Below are 15,878 nucleotides of genomic sequence, written 5' to 3'. Positions count from 1 at the left end.
AAACTGAATACTTAGAAATCTTGACGTTTTGAAGTTATTGTAAGCATGGTAATTGTTTAATCAAAATGTATCTCTTTATCAACCCCAAAATAAATTCATTACGTCTTCTCACAATTTTACTGAATAAAGTATATGATCTGACTACACTTGTAACTAATCATTGCATTCAAATTTTTTAACTTGCTTATACAGGGTGACTCAAAAAAAGAAATGAATCAGTCACTTTATTTTAGTGAATAAATCAAGAATTGCTAAACTGAATATTTTGAAATCTTGCAGATGGTTAAAATTGATTGTGAGCATGGTAAATTGTTAATGAAAATATATCTGTTTATTCCCCCGAAAAAATTCATGACGTCATCTACAATTTTTGCCAAAAAAGTTTAACTCAAAATGTGCAAAATATGATGAGTTTTAACATAAGCAACTGTGGCCTGTGGTTTAGTGGAGGTGGAGTGTGCAGTGCAATTAGAAGTTCCGGTAACAGATCCCGGCACTTCCAACTTTTTTCGCCCATCAAATCAAGAACAGCATTTCCGATTTTCGCAACAATAATGTTATAATATTTATTTATTTGTTATTGTGTGTTCGTGAATAAGCACCATAAATAGCAAATGTTGAAATTTTTTTTTGTGATCGGAAGAATATCTCTTAATCATTTTATATATTGTCAATACATGATTAACTTCGACTGTTAATGTTTATACATCGAGAGAAGCAGAGAAAAAGTACATATGCATTTGCTTCAGTTACGCCACTGACCGTGTCATTTCTTTATCGCACGTTGAGACATAGTTTATATAAACAAACTCCCAGCCATAGTAAAAAGCGGAAGTTGGAAACGACGAGCGGCGCGGGGGGAATCACTTGTTTGGGTGGCGAGACGAAACAGTTGCGATTGCGAAATGCGAAGCCAATTCGAAAAAAACTGTTGAAGAGTGAGTGTCATTGAGGATATATATCTCCAAATTTTAAAAATTGGACCAAGTTACAATAATTGTTGCCAGGTAAGTGCAGATATTTTGGATTTGCATATACGGGGTGATTCAAGAAAATAAATGAAAGCGTAAATTTATTTTACTGATTTACTCAGGAACTACAAAACCGAATGCTTCGAAATCTTGAAGATATTTTAAAATTATCATAAGCATGGTAAATTTTTGATCAAAACGTATTTGGTCGTCCCCCCTAAAAAATTTATGACGTCACCACAAAATTTTGCTGAATAAATCCTATCTAAAATGTACAAAATATGGTGAGTCTCTTCTTGTAATTTGTCATTGTAAATTTATTTTATTGATTTAATCAGGAACTACAAAACCGAATGCTTTGAAATCTTGCAGATGTTTTAAGGTTATAAAGAGCATAATAAATTTTTAGTCAAAATATATTTGGTTATCTTCTACAAAAAACTGATGACGTCAGCTCAAAAGTTTGCTGAATAAATCGTATCTAAAATGTACAAAATATGATGAGTCTGTACTTGTAATTTATCATTCCATTCATATTTTTTGATTTGCATATGCAGGGTGACTCAAAAAAATTAATGAAAGCGTGAATTTATTTTATCGATTTAATCAGGAATTACAAAACCGAATGCTTTGAAATCTTGGGAATATTTTAAAGTTATTATAAGCATGGTAAACTTTTGTTCAAAATGTATTTGTTCATCCCTCCTAAAAAAATTGATGACGTCACCCTTAAATTTTGCTGAATAAATCCTATCTAAAATGCAAAAAATATGATGAGTTTGTACTTGTGATTTATCATTCCATTCATATTTTTTAGATTTTCTTAAGAGGTGGTTCAAAAAAATTAATGAAGTCAATTTATTTTATTGATTAAATTAAAGGCAACACTTATTATTAGTATTACACCCCAACCAACCCAATTTGGTAGACAAAAAATTTGTTAAAGGAAAAACTCGGTTGAAACATAAGGGTAGCATGCTTATTTACATCGACTTTAACATTACAGACCTGCATTTGTTTTATGCGTTCACTTGGTTCCGCGAATGTGAAATAGACATGTTTATAATCAACCAATTGTGAATTTCACCGTCAAGAATTAAAATAAAACCCAATGTTTTATATAATAAGCGGAAGTCGAAGCAATAAAACCGATGGTCGTTTTGTTTACAGTTTCTCGGTTTGACTCTCAAGTATGCTGTTACGCCTGTCATCTTAAATTAAGAATGTTTATACATACACGATTTTCAGCTGCCTGGGATACGTATACGTGAGTAAATTGTTTCGTTATTTTATTGATTATTACAAATCAATATTCAAAACGAACCAATTCATTTTCCCGAAAATTTGAGAATATAATAATTTTATTCTTAGTATTACACTACATCTATCCCAAACTGATATACGTGTCCTTGCAAAAATGTTGATGACGTCATCGCAATTTTTTTTTAAATTCCCACTACAAAAATGTAATGAGAAAAAACACAATAGGCATGCAGTCGTCAAGTTTCCGACAGCGAGGGAAGTACTGTCTAAACTCTTTAGACCAATTTTTTTGGAATTTGAGACTTTCTGAAGACCCTTGGATCACTGTTTAGTCAGTGTATGCCCGCGTTTGTTTCCTAATAAGAGTCATAAAACATATTTTAAATACCTAACTTGACTCTGAGTAGGTAGTTACTATGAAAAAATATATTATGACTGTATGTATTTTATTCGGTGTTCGGGACCAGTCTGTCTGTTTGGTAAATCGTTCTAGATGTATCCGTTGCTACGTATAAATAAATAGTCTGTATAATACACACAACTTTACTTTACAACTTGTTAACTTGAACAAAAAAACACACGTTAAAATTTCAAGAAGCACATATTTTCCGTATTTATTCTTAGTACAGTAGCATAAGTCAATATCATTACCTAAATAGAGAAAAATATTTGCATGAGTGACATATTGAGTAATCTTTTGCAAGGACTAACGACATCGAAAGGTTACGCCACCGTCATTGATTTATTTTACAGATCAAACAACCTGGTTGCGAATTTATTGAAGTAGGTTTAAATGAAGCGTATACAACACATCTTGTTCGTAATTACCTGTCGCTCGGTGGTCGATTTACAAACAATATAGTGGGTGCGCGTGTTCGTGTGCGTTAATTTGATTACAGACATGGCAAATAACGGTAATTCTAAGGTATTGTTCGCGTTTACCCAGAATGGGTAAACATTAATAATTTAGTCTTTAATACATATTTTTGTAGTGTAAATCATGTCTGATTGCGGGCGAGGAGGTGGAAGAGAAAACATTATTTGGAGGAGGTGGTTGATATTGACGTCGATTTGGTCATGCTACAACTAATAATAAAACGTTGTCAACTAATATTCACAGTGAGAATTTTCATCAACAACTGATAAAGATCGGAAAGTGTATTTTTACATTTTAGAGACCTACATTTTTTTTTGTCGTTGTTATTAACTAAGTAGGAAATGGAGTTTGTTCGTTCATAATGTTGTTTCAATTATGAAAACAACATTTAATAACTTAGTGTCATTAATTTACATTATTTTTCTTTAACGCACAAGTTGTTGTGTCGGGGATATCAGTAATAAAGGAAACACCTACACTAATGGTTTCATAATTAAATTGTCTGGAATCTTTATACAACGAAAAAGCTCCAGAGTAATTGCTCTAATTAAATCTGTCGATGCCCAAACGAACTTCTTGTAAATGTTATCTTAATGTTTAATAATAGTCAATTAAACGGCGACTCCCCTATTAATTAAAATATCAACTGAATGATTTTAGTTGTAAATAGGCAAAAAATTCGAAATACGCTCAAACAGTTAACTTTTTAATTAAGACACAAAAAACACAATGTTTGCAATTTCAACTTATTGATCACTATACCTGCAGCTGCCGTATTACGCCCAACATTAAAACTTTTAATAAAGAATTTTATAATGGACCTGTAGATGAAAGTTTGTAGACAGTTTAGCAAAATTAGAACAAGCGTTGCATAGAATTATGTTGAAAATGTACATTCGGGGTGCTAAAATTATTTATTCTAAAAGTTAATGGTATTCATTACCCCACACTGTTTGACATTATTTTTGTACTTTTATCCGTAATTTGCAAACATCTTCAACTATCTCCTACTTTACAATAAAATGCAATTATTCAATTGATGGACATTCTGCCTATTATACAAGCCAGAGCCAGTTAATCAATTATGTTGTGTCCCAAGCATGACTTTACGTTCCAAATTCAATTTTATTAATGACATTTGTAGATCGTCTGTGGCCAATTTTAAAAGTCCTGCCCCACATACAATCTTACAATAAATGAATGCGATTTATTTACAAAGCTTCATCCCAATTTGTGGAAATTCATCATTAAGCTGTGAAACTTTAAACTGAAGAAAACTCACCTGTAGTTGGCGTTTTCACATCATTACTGCGTCATGATCCTGAAATAACAACATTGAACTGGAATTACAAAAGAAAACACTACAATAGGTAATAAGAAAAATTCAAAAGGTTTAGATTTTCGTTACGTAACCGACACAGCGCATTGCAGGATTATGATTAAGCAATGCGGAATACTAACTACGCTGAAGTTTTTTGCCATTGTGGCAATGTATGGACTGAATTAAGGAAATCATATTGAAACGGCTTTGTGCATTACGTTGATTACGTTATGTCATTATAATCACGTCAGATAGCGAATTCTTGAGAGAATGAGCTAATTCCTGTGTATGTATATTAAGTTGTCGGATTCCTGCTGCTTGGCGACAGTTCATGGAAAATACATTAAGGGAATTACAAAGTGAACGTTTTAATAATTGTTGTATGTACAAGGAACCATTCAACAACTAATTAGTTAATCAAATTTTTTAAAACTGTGACACATTCTTGTGTGGAAAATTCCAAACTATACCAAGCATGTTTGCAAAACGTTCCTAAATGCAACTCACATATTTCAAGCTCTTGAAATATGTAGTGACCAGACCGGAAGAGTGCAACATTTATGGGGCAGCCAGGGAATTAAAATTACACAGTCCATGCAACAACAACAACCGTAATTTTTATTATAACGTATGAAGTGCCGTATGTAAATTATGTTTAATAAATTCGCTACTGTTAACTCTAGACAACCAAAAAACTTATTTGCTGTTTAGACCTGTGACAATAAAATTTGTAAATGTTGAAAATACTTCGAAAGTATCTACCTTGTAAATTAAACCAATACTTTTTTGTGGGCCGAGGGTCTTCATACTAGACTTTGTCGGGAGATCAAGTACCTATTATCCACGATCCATAATATTAGCAATATGTATACAAATTTTAGTGTACGCGTCATATCCAGAGACGAGTAATAAATATTAATCGGCATTGTCATTCTACAACAAAATGAAAGCCATTCTTACTGTAAATTCATTTCCTTGACAAGAATTACTACTGATTTGTGAATGAAATGTGTTCTTCTACCACTAAGAAAGTTATTGCTGTGTGACTGCTTCAAAGTAGAGACTGTGAGATTCAGTTAGCCGAATAATATTTAGTACTACTGCCATCGTAACAGAAACCGAAAAATAAAAGCTCCAATATGGAGATTAATATTAATCGAATAAACACGTTATTATAATTGAATAATTGAAAAAGAATTAAAACAACGTAGACTGCAGAAAACTGTGAAATTAGGGTTCCGTGAATCAGCAGTAGAAATATTATAATATAAGTATTATTATAAGCTGAACATTCATACCACCTACGTCTAAAAGTTTGCTCGATGTTTTTCCATGAACTGATACTTGCGCGTTTTAAAGTTCTGTGATTTGCGTTTTAACCATTGTAACTTTTATGACATTTTGGAAAGTCAAATTTAATTTATACAGTTTAATGTTAATTTAACATGAATGTTATTAATATTATGTATGCCAATTTAACTTTTATATTATACACCTTACATCATACAGTTTCGTTTCGGGATGAAATTCTGTTTTGTAGTTTCAAAGTTAAATTGCAAATGTTATAACATTTTGATTTTTTTTTTAATTTCGATATCTAGGGTAGGAACTCAACACGAATTCATAAACTGTAAGTGTTACTTTATGAAATTTAAATTATATTTGCCATTGTAAAAGTTGGGAATGGCGTCATATCGTCACGTATAGGTATGCTGGTGGGGATGATCAGACAAATTTTTGTTAGCGTTTTACCATCTACACGATATTCGTAATATAATACGTACAAAATTTGACAACAATCGGTCCGGTAGTAGAAAGTCACTGGAAAATTGGTAAGACATCAGATAAAGAATTTTTCATTTTCCAGTCGTAAACAACAAATGATATAAATTTGGTTTATTTAGAAAAATACTGGTATATTTCTTTATATTTCCAGTAACTTCCGAATTATCATGAATACATTTGACATTGTCATTTTGGTTTTAAATGTATTTTATTGTTTAAATTATAAATTTCCTATTTAGAACTCCTAGATATTAAGATCCTCTAAAAGGCGACACCATATAAGTTGATGGGGGTACTAAACCCGCGAGCTAATGATCGATTGCTCAACGGAGCTCTTACATTAGTATAAAAAAATTGTAAACAATTTAAATAAAAATCAAGACAGATTAAGAAACCACAAATACAGGAGTATGTTATTCTATAAAACGTAAATAGTATTTACCATGCAAAATTATTGGTGAGGATGATCAGACAAATTTTGGTTACCATTTAACTAGCTACACGATGTTCCTAAAAATATATATATACAGGGTTATTCAGCGTAAATAACCAATTTAGTGTGTCAGGACTGCAACCCAAAATACATTAGTCGCTTACTCCTTGATTCAGTTCTTACAACATGCAGTTTGCAGTTCATCGATATTTTCAAAAGGGGTTTGATAAACTCTTTCTTTAATGGTTCCCCACAAAAAATAATCCAGGGAGTCAAGTCAGGGCTTCTGGCAGGCCAAGGATTAATGCGACAAAGGCAGGATCGGTAGCAAGTTGTTCTCTAACAAACTGGCAAAACTGCAATCTTCGAGCGTAATCAACCTCTCGTAGCCCGTCAACCATATGCACATCGTAGGGATGGAATTCGTATCTCTTTAAAATTCTACATACAGAAGCCTGACTTATCCCGACCTCTACTGCGATTGCCTTTTGACGAATGTGGGAATTATTTCTTATTTTGTTGTCAACACTTGCTACAGACCGAACACTTCGTCGTTTCCAGAGGGCCTAGTTTTGCCTTAAAACATTTTTCTAGCCTTTTAAAAATCTCCTCTATTGGAATTCTGCGTAAAGGGGAGAGTTGAGTATATAGCTTTCTTGCTGTTAACGTGTTTTTGCGACATTCTCCGTAAATTAATATCATAGCTGTTTCTTCATTATTAGTAAATGAAAATCTCGACAGATTTTAACCTTTCAAAGTAATGAAATTCTAATTGCCAAACACGGACAGCCATCAAGCAACGCCAGTTTGGATTCACGATGTTATTGAAAACGAAATATAATAAATATATAAATCAAGGAATAAATGAATACTGTATGTTGGACTACCTATTCGCTCATTTCTAATTCGTTATTTAAGCTGTATAGCCCTGTATATAAAATTTGGACAAACAGTCCAATAGTTTCGGAAATTATGTGTTTAATAAATATCAACACAGACGACAATCGACAGACAGACAGAAACAGGGGGCCTATTTTTACTTTCCGAGCGTAAGGTAAGGAAGTATAGTAATCGAGTTCATCAGAGGAATGGCCACTTTTATATTTTTTCGACGTTTCATGACTTCTAGAGTACGAAATAAATAGTCTCCCGTTTCCGTCTGTCTATATATCTGGTGTCTGTATCCATTTTTATTAGACACGTAATCTTCGAAACTGCTGGAACGTTTGTTGTCAAATTTTGTATATTAAAAATGTCATGTAGGAAAACGCCAGCCAAAATTTTGCTAATCATCCCCACCAACAAATTCAATCATTTCAAAGAATTCTATATCTATTTTTTATTTAACTATTACAAAACAATATAATGCTATAAGTGTGGTGTACGAATCGGCTTTGGGTATTTCCTTAAGCGTTCAAATATTTGCAAAAACATTATGTACGGTATAATAACAATTTACCATCGGCGTATGGCCCTCTATTATCTAGGTTTATGACGTCATAGCATTTTTTTTTTATGAAATTACTCTACTTTCTCGAAAAGGTGAGAATACGCCCCTATACATTTAAAAATGTAAAACCTTCTCAGGGGTCCTAATTGTTTTTTTAGAATGTAAAACCTTATCGGGAGTGCCAGATGTTTTTTTTTAGAATGTGAAACCGTCTCGGGAGCCCAAAATGTCTTTTTTTAAGAATGTGAAACGTACTCAGGGGTCCCAACTGTCTTTTTTAAAAATGGAAAACCTTCTCGGGGACGCCAAATGTTTTTTTTAATAATGTAAAACCTTGTCGAGGGTCCCAACTGTCTTATTTTAAGAATGTGAAACCTTCTCGGAAGCCCCAACAAAATGTCTTTTTTTAAGACTGTGAAACCTACTCAAGGATCCCAGCTGTCTGTTTTAAAAATGGAAAACAATCTCGGAGGCGCCAAACGTCCTTTTTAATAATGTAAAACCTTCTCAGGGGTCCCAACTGTCTTTTTTTAGAATGTGAAATCTCCTCGGGGGTCCCAACTGTCTTTTTTTAAGAAAGTGAAACCTTCTCGGGGGCCCCAAATGTCTTTTTTCTTAGGAATAGAAACCTTCTCGGGGATTCCAACAATCTTTTTAAAGAAGGCGAAACCTTCTCGGGAGACCCAAATGGATTTAATTTAGGAGTGTTAAATCTTGTCGGAACTCCCAATTGTCTTGTTTAAAATGTAAAGCCTTCTCAAGGATCCCAATTATTTTTTAGAATGTAAAACCTTCTCGAGGGTGTCAAATGGTTTTTTTTTTAGAATGTGAAACCTTCTTAGTGGTCCCAACTGTCTTTTTTAAAAATGTAAAACCTTCTCGGGGGCACCATTTTTCAATAATGTGAAACCTTCTCGAGGGTCCCAACTGTCTTATTTTTAAGAATGTGAAACCTTCTCGGGGATTCCAACTATCCTTTTTAAAGAAGGCGAAACCTTCTCGGGGGCCCCAAATGGATTTTTTTAGGAGTGTGAAACCTTGTCGGAACTCCTAATTGTCTTTTTTAAAAATGTAAAACCTCAGGGATCCCAATTATTTCTTAGAATGTTAAACCTTCTCGGGGGTGTCAAATGTTTTTTTTTAGAATGTGAAACCTTCTTGGGGTCCCAACTGTCTTTTTTAAAAATGTAAAACCTTCTCGGGGGTCCCACAGCTGTCTTTTCTAAAAATGTAAAACCTTCTCGGGGGCGCAAAATATATATTTTTTTGTAATGTGAAACCTTGTCGGGGGCCACAAATGTTTTTTTTTTTCTTAGGAATGTGAAACCTTCTCGAGGATTCCAACTGTCCTTTTTCCAAGAAGGCGAAAGCGAAACCTTCTCGGAGACCTAAGTTTTTTTTTTAAGGATATGAAATCTTCTAGGGGCTTCCAACTGTCTTTTTTAAGAAGGTGAAACCATCTTTTTTTTCTAGTACACTGTGACTAGTACCTTCAATATTGTTTTTATTTCATAGAGGTTATCACGAAAAAGTAAAATTCCGCAAAAATAAATTTTATAAATTTTCGGAGAAGCAGTATTTGTTGAACTGTACTTCAGAAGCGAGGGAAGTTCTCTTGAAATAACTTTCGACCAATTTTTTCATAGTGTATGGAGCATGGAACGTTTTTAAGTTGCGCTTTAGAAGGTTACTTAAGTTTGAAATGTTCTAAAAGAAACATACTTAATGACTTAGATAAGATAAAAATTAAATATTTTTGAAAACGGCTCGTTTTATTTGTTTAGGAAATTTTTTTAATTACCGAAACTATTAAAAATATTGTGGATTACATTAATCATTATCAAATAACGTACGTAAAGTTCTTTCATCAAAATATCATCAAAGTGAGAAGCAAAAACTCTTAAAAATGTACTCTTAAAACATAGGAATTTTGACAATGTTGTTGACAAATTAGTAAATCAAATTTTCCTTACTCCGAATAACCCGTTGCCAATTTACAAGAAAAAAAAATGAAAAAATTATAATTTGAAAAATGATTTGAAACTAAACTGAATATACGCAAATCATACGGTTAACCTATTTAGAAAATTGATAATTCGTCAAAATTTAATGAGTGTAAATTTAATTTTCTTAATTCATATAAAAAAAAAATGATCAAAGGTTATTTAGTTAATTTAATTTATAACCTACACATTAAAAAAAGTAGGTTACGATTAGGACGTAATATGATTTGTATTTTGTCAGAGATTCTTGTAGAGCTTGTTTTTCTGAATTCATTACTGAATTTAATCACCCGCCAGTGCCTTTGTTTCGAACGAATTGTTACCAACACGGTCGAACGGTCAAACAATTGCTGAATGCATTGATAAAGGGCAAGGTTGTACCTGTTTTCGGTAGGTCCGACACGTGCAATACTAATAATAAAAATATAGATAATACCAGTCACAGTGTTAAAAAAATGTAACCTATGGATCAATCGAATCATCGACATTCGTTACATTTTTACGCCACAGAGTCCACTACATCTTAGTGCTCTCTCTAGAATGAAATGTGATGATGCAGTTTGGATTTTTTTACTTAAATCTGGATGCCTACAGTAAAAAATCAAGACGGATTCATAAACTACAAAAAACACGTTTTTTTATACGATTTAAATGACGTTTATTAAAAAAAATTAGAGGACGTCACGAAATTATACAACATAAATTCGACACAGACAGACGACAGACAGACGGAAACGCAAGACCTACTTTTTCGTACTCTAGAACTTACGAACCGTCGAGAAAATATGAAAGCAGTCAATAGAGAGCATAGTTTTAGTAGGGTTGCACATTTGCTCATTGATGTAACGCTTAACTAAGTCGTACAAAAAAAAAACAGCACTTGAATTCCAGACATTAAAGAAATTGTTTATCCTTTTCAAAAATGGAGAAAGCAAAAAATAGGTCATAGGTAGCAAAAAGAAAAACCATTTAATAAGCACCATGTTGTTTATTCCTGAGAAACCTCAGACAGAATTCAATTTCACAAAAGGTCTTTTTCATACAATATCGATTCACTTAAGCATTAATAAATGTCAAATTAAATAATTACAAGTTAACGCGTTAAACATTTATAATTACTTATTTAAATTTCACAAGCAAGTTTACTTAAATTGTGTCCACATTATTACAATTATTATTGTTATTATTTGTATTAAAAATTTTCAATTCTTCTTAATATCATCGTTAACAGAAGTCACTAATTTCATATTTTCTCTGCGCTACATAGTTCGCACAATACGAAAATGAGGATTTTACTTTTACGGTTGTCTGTTTATCTGTCTGCTTGCCTGCCGGCTATCTTATTATTAAGCAGATAGCAACCGTAACAAGCCATTACTTCGAAATTTTAGATGTACTTTAAGATTATTGCGTCTGGGAGGAAATTTTGCATAAAATGTAATACAGCTTGCAATGCTCTTTTACTTACCTTTTTAGTAATTGCCAATTAAAAACTTAAAGGCGCAGTTTCCTGCTGGTAGACACAGGACAGACGGAAAAAGGAAACCTACATTTCCGTGTGTTCTGAGCTGTGAGGAAATATGTAATAAAATATTCATACACGTAATTAATTTCCATTTAACGCCCTGGAGAATGCTCTAATTTCCATCATATCTTCATAAATATACGCTTTCATATAAAAAATACTTCGTCACTAAAGACACAAAGAAAATGAGACACGACATAAATATTTCGTTAAAAAAATGAACACGCGAAGGTCTTTTCCAGCAACAATAATTCCCAAGACAAATTGAATTGGGACAGGTAAAAATTGCTACAAAAAAGAATGTGAGTTAAAACGCGACAGATAATAAAGCTTATTGTGTAAAATAAAACCTCAAGATCCAAACGGCTCCTGGTAAAAAATAATATTTGCAAAAGCCACCTGCTTCGAATGCAAAGTTACCCACGAAAAAGTCCGCTACATTTCCTGCAGCTCCGAGCTTTTAATTTAAATTGAAATAATAATATTTATTCCATCTGACTGGAAGATTTCCTCTGTTTCTACGTCGATCGAGTATAAACAAGCTTTACCTAAATTTAAGTTTTGTTTATAACATAAACATGCATGTTTATGATAATGAAAACGGGACAGGAAAATCAGATCTAGAAAATGCGAGTTGCATAAAACATTGTTAGTGGTTTGAATAAATTATCCTAGCGAGGATCAAGTTCAGTTCCTGATAACATGAAATATGAAGCCAATTTGTAATAATACAAAAGTTTGCAATAACAAGTTCCCGGCAACGCAACTAAAGTAGATTTTCCTCCTGCATTGATAAATTGCGTTTCTTAGTGCATGTTCACCGCCATAAATTGAATACTGACTTTTTCCAACCGCGTTTCCATAATTTATTTAGTTTATCATTTAGTTCCACTTTTCCGACGTACATATTGGAGCTCACAGAGTTAATGTTTCAAACGGGATTTTGTAGAAAGCGCTGGAAATTTTCTTTTCCACTTTTAATCTCGTCTGCTGAAGCGGAATATTGAATTTATTTCACTTGTATGGGTTAATATTGGACACGCGTCGACGAACAGGAATTTTGCGTAAACACTTTACGCTAAAGAGACATTGTTGGAGTGATTTGTATCGATGGGGGACTGCAGGCAGTCCATAAAGCATTTTAATGGAGCGTCTATTTTCAAGGATAATAAAACTCCGTGAGTGTTACTACTTGACTGGGTTATAAAACGAACCACCTCCGATCAGCTTTGTATATATTTTTTTTTTTTAAAGAAATGCATTTGTGCAATGCTGACAAGGGTAATATCACTTATGGAATGTAACTTACGTACTAACGGCAATAAAGAAAGTTTCTATTGATTCTTCTGCTCTGAAACGGGAGGTTTAAAATCTGAATGTATCCCAAAGGACTAGTTCGTTTCATTTTTCTTTTTCGAAGAGTTTGTAATGTAAATAATTAATGAATAGATTGGAATTAATAGAAAGATATTATTAGTAATTACATATTGTCAGAGAAAGTTGTTTTCACACATATTTTCTTAGTTCCTGCAAATTATTATTGACGCTTCAGTAATATATTATTATACCGACAATTTTCGAATTCAAATTAACCGGTCATTTGCTACGTGAGGTCTAACATTATTTGAACAATACATATAAATTTCTGTATATTAACTACCAAATTATCTCAATCTAGTCCTATAACGTCCATTGGTATCATGAATCATCTTGTGGCTCCAAATTGCCCAACCTGACTTCCAGCACTTTCTACTAAATCAATAGTTAATTAATTTTGATAGAAAATTTAAGACGGAACTCATCTTTAGATATAAATAACCATCCAAGTTGAGCAGGACTTTGGTAAAAAAATATTGCGTGCCATACTAGTAGTGTCTTTGTCTTTTAATAACTGGAAATAATATATTTATTTTGGTACTTTTATAATTAATTCCTTTTTTCGGATAAATGGAATGGAATGTTGCGACTACTTTCACCTGGAAAAAATATTTCTTCTGAGACTGCACTTTTATATTTAATACGTGTAATATAAAATGTATGCAAATAACATACCCCTGTACTTGTGGTTTATGAATTTGTCTTGATTTTGTTTGTTACTACTATAATTTTTACTATTCAATAATTCTCGTAGTAAAGCTGGTTTTTCAGTACACAATACCAACCATGAGAAATATTAGCATTACACTGCACCTATTCAAACTGATATACGTGTACTTGCTGAAATGTTGATCACGTTATTACAAAAGTTTGTTATGAAAAAACTCACTTGAAATGCAGGCATAGCATGCTTCTTTACCTGGACTGGAACAGTCCAGACCTATAATATTTTTTAACTTTAAGATTTATCATAAAAAATTCCCAAAATAAAATTTTATAAATATTCTAAGAATTTTTCTTTGTTCCCCTGTACTTCAGCGGCGAGGGAAGTACTGTCTAAATAACTTTAGAGCAATTTTTTTATATACGTGATGAATGATTTAAGCAGCAAAATTAAATGTATTACTTTCATTTTGCTTCCCGAGCGTAAGCTAAAACAGGGTTCATCCAGGGAATGTTTACTTTAATGTTTTATCGACATTTCATGCACTCTAGAGTATAAAAGTAGATTTCCAGTTTCCACCTGTCTGTGCTCTGTCTGTCGTCTATTTGTCATATGTTTATCGTATGTGTCGGTTTTTTTAACATATAATATCGGAAACCACTAGACCCATTGTTGTCAAATTTTATACATAAGCTGGGAATATCATCTAGATGGTTGAGATATGTTTATCAGTAATTTTGATTGGCATTGTGCGATTCACGATCATTACAAGTATAATTTTGGAGTAATCGATACGGTAGTTTTTGATGTTATTTTCATTTTCATATTCTTCGTGTTCTGGAAGGTTAAAAAGACCTAAAATTCCTCTATACATATTAAAAGAATATACATAGTAGCAGAACAGTGTAAGAAAAAATGGATCGAGGGTTATTTCGACAGAATTTCCCTCGCCTCTGAAGTGTAGCCCGACAAATCCCGCAAAAATAGTGGTGTAAATAATAATATGGAATATATTTAAAGTATAAAATATCCAGAAATCGAAAAATTGAAATATCAAAAAACGTAAAATTGAAAAATCAAAAATTTTCAAAATAAGAAAAATTGAAACACAGAAAAGTTGAAAAATTTAAAAATCGAGCAATCGAAACATAAAAGATCGAAAAATTAAAATATCGAAAAATTGAAAAATTCAGAAACTGAAAAATTAAGAAAACAAAATCTTGAAAAATCGAGAAATCTAAAAATCGAATAGTCGAGAAATTTAAAAATCGAAAAATCGTCATAATTGAAACATCAAAAAATGGTAAAATCGAAAAATTGAAGGACTGAAAAATCGAAAATCCAAAAATTTAAAAATTAAAACATCAACAGATCGAAAAACTGAATAATTGAAAAATTAAAATTTATAAATTGAAAAAGAAAAACTCAGAAATCGAACAATCTAAAATAAAAAAAATCGAAAAATTTTAAAATCGGAAAATTGAATGGAAAAATTGAAAAATTAAAAAACTGAAATAATGAAATATTCGGTAATCGAAAAATTGTAAAATCGAAAAACCAAAAATCATCGAAAAATTTAAAAATGGAAACATCGAAAAATGGAAACATCGAAAAATTCAAAAATGGAAACGTAAGATCAAAAGATCGAAAAGGGTAGAAATCGAAAACTCAAAAAATTGAGAAGTGGAAATAAACGAAAATCGAAAAGTTAAAATTAAAAAATCGATCAAGTGATAAATCGAGAAATCGAAAAATTTAAAAACAGAAAAATTGAAAAATCGAACAATAAAAAAATTTAAAAATTGAACACCGAAAATCGAAAGATCGAGAAATGAAAACATCAAAAATGTGTAAAACCGAAAATTTTAAAGTACTAAAAATTGAAAAATCGAAAAGTCAAGAAAATGAAGAATAGAAATATTGAAAAATCCCAAAAATGAAATATCGAAAAATTGAAAATGGAAGAAAAATTGAAGAACTGAAAAATCGAGATATTGAAGTCGAAAAATCGAAAATTAAAAAAATTTAAAAATCAAATACCCGAAAAATTTAAGAACTGAAAAATCGCAAAATCTGAAATTTAGAAATTTAAAAATCAAAAGATCGAAGAACTGAATAATGCAAAAATTTAAAAATTTAAAAATCGAAAAAAGAACCAGAAATCCAAAGATCTAAAATTCAAAAAATCGATACATTTAAAAATCGGAAA

General features: G+C 31.8%; 1 protein-coding gene and 1 long non-coding RNA gene across 3 annotated transcripts in view; one reads left to right on the top strand and one right to left on the bottom strand.

Annotated features, from left to right (window-relative positions):
• The window catches only part of LOC135127027 (putative tyramine receptor 2), a 214,280-nt gene that overhangs the window by 164,831 nt on the left and 33,571 nt on the right, over positions 1-15,878 (bottom strand). The window contains exon 3 of the mRNA XM_064053324.1: positions 4,394-4,432. The gene's annotated coding sequence lies outside the window, so the exon portion shown is untranslated. The remainder of the gene's footprint in view (positions 1-4,393; positions 4,433-15,878) is intronic.
• LOC135127030 (uncharacterized) lies at positions 3,028-5,178 on the top strand. Of its 2 annotated transcripts, XR_010280163.1 has the most exons (3): positions 3,028-3,159; positions 3,227-4,481; positions 4,533-5,178. It is a non-coding gene; the product is annotated as an uncharacterized LOC135127030 (long non-coding RNA). The 2 variants fall into 2 exon arrangements; XR_010280162.1 differs by having other exon boundaries at positions 3,227-5,178.

This window comes from Zophobas morio, unplaced genomic scaffold (genome assembly GCF_036711695.1).
Source record: "Zophobas morio isolate AGI-343-1 ecotype UQ-CSIRO unplaced genomic scaffold, CSIRO_AGI_Zmor_V1 ptg000011l, whole genome shotgun sequence".
In the NCBI taxonomy this organism is placed as follows: domain Eukaryota; kingdom Metazoa; phylum Arthropoda; class Insecta; order Coleoptera; family Tenebrionidae; genus Zophobas; species Zophobas morio.
This window is presented reverse-complemented; position numbering and strand designations above follow the sequence as displayed.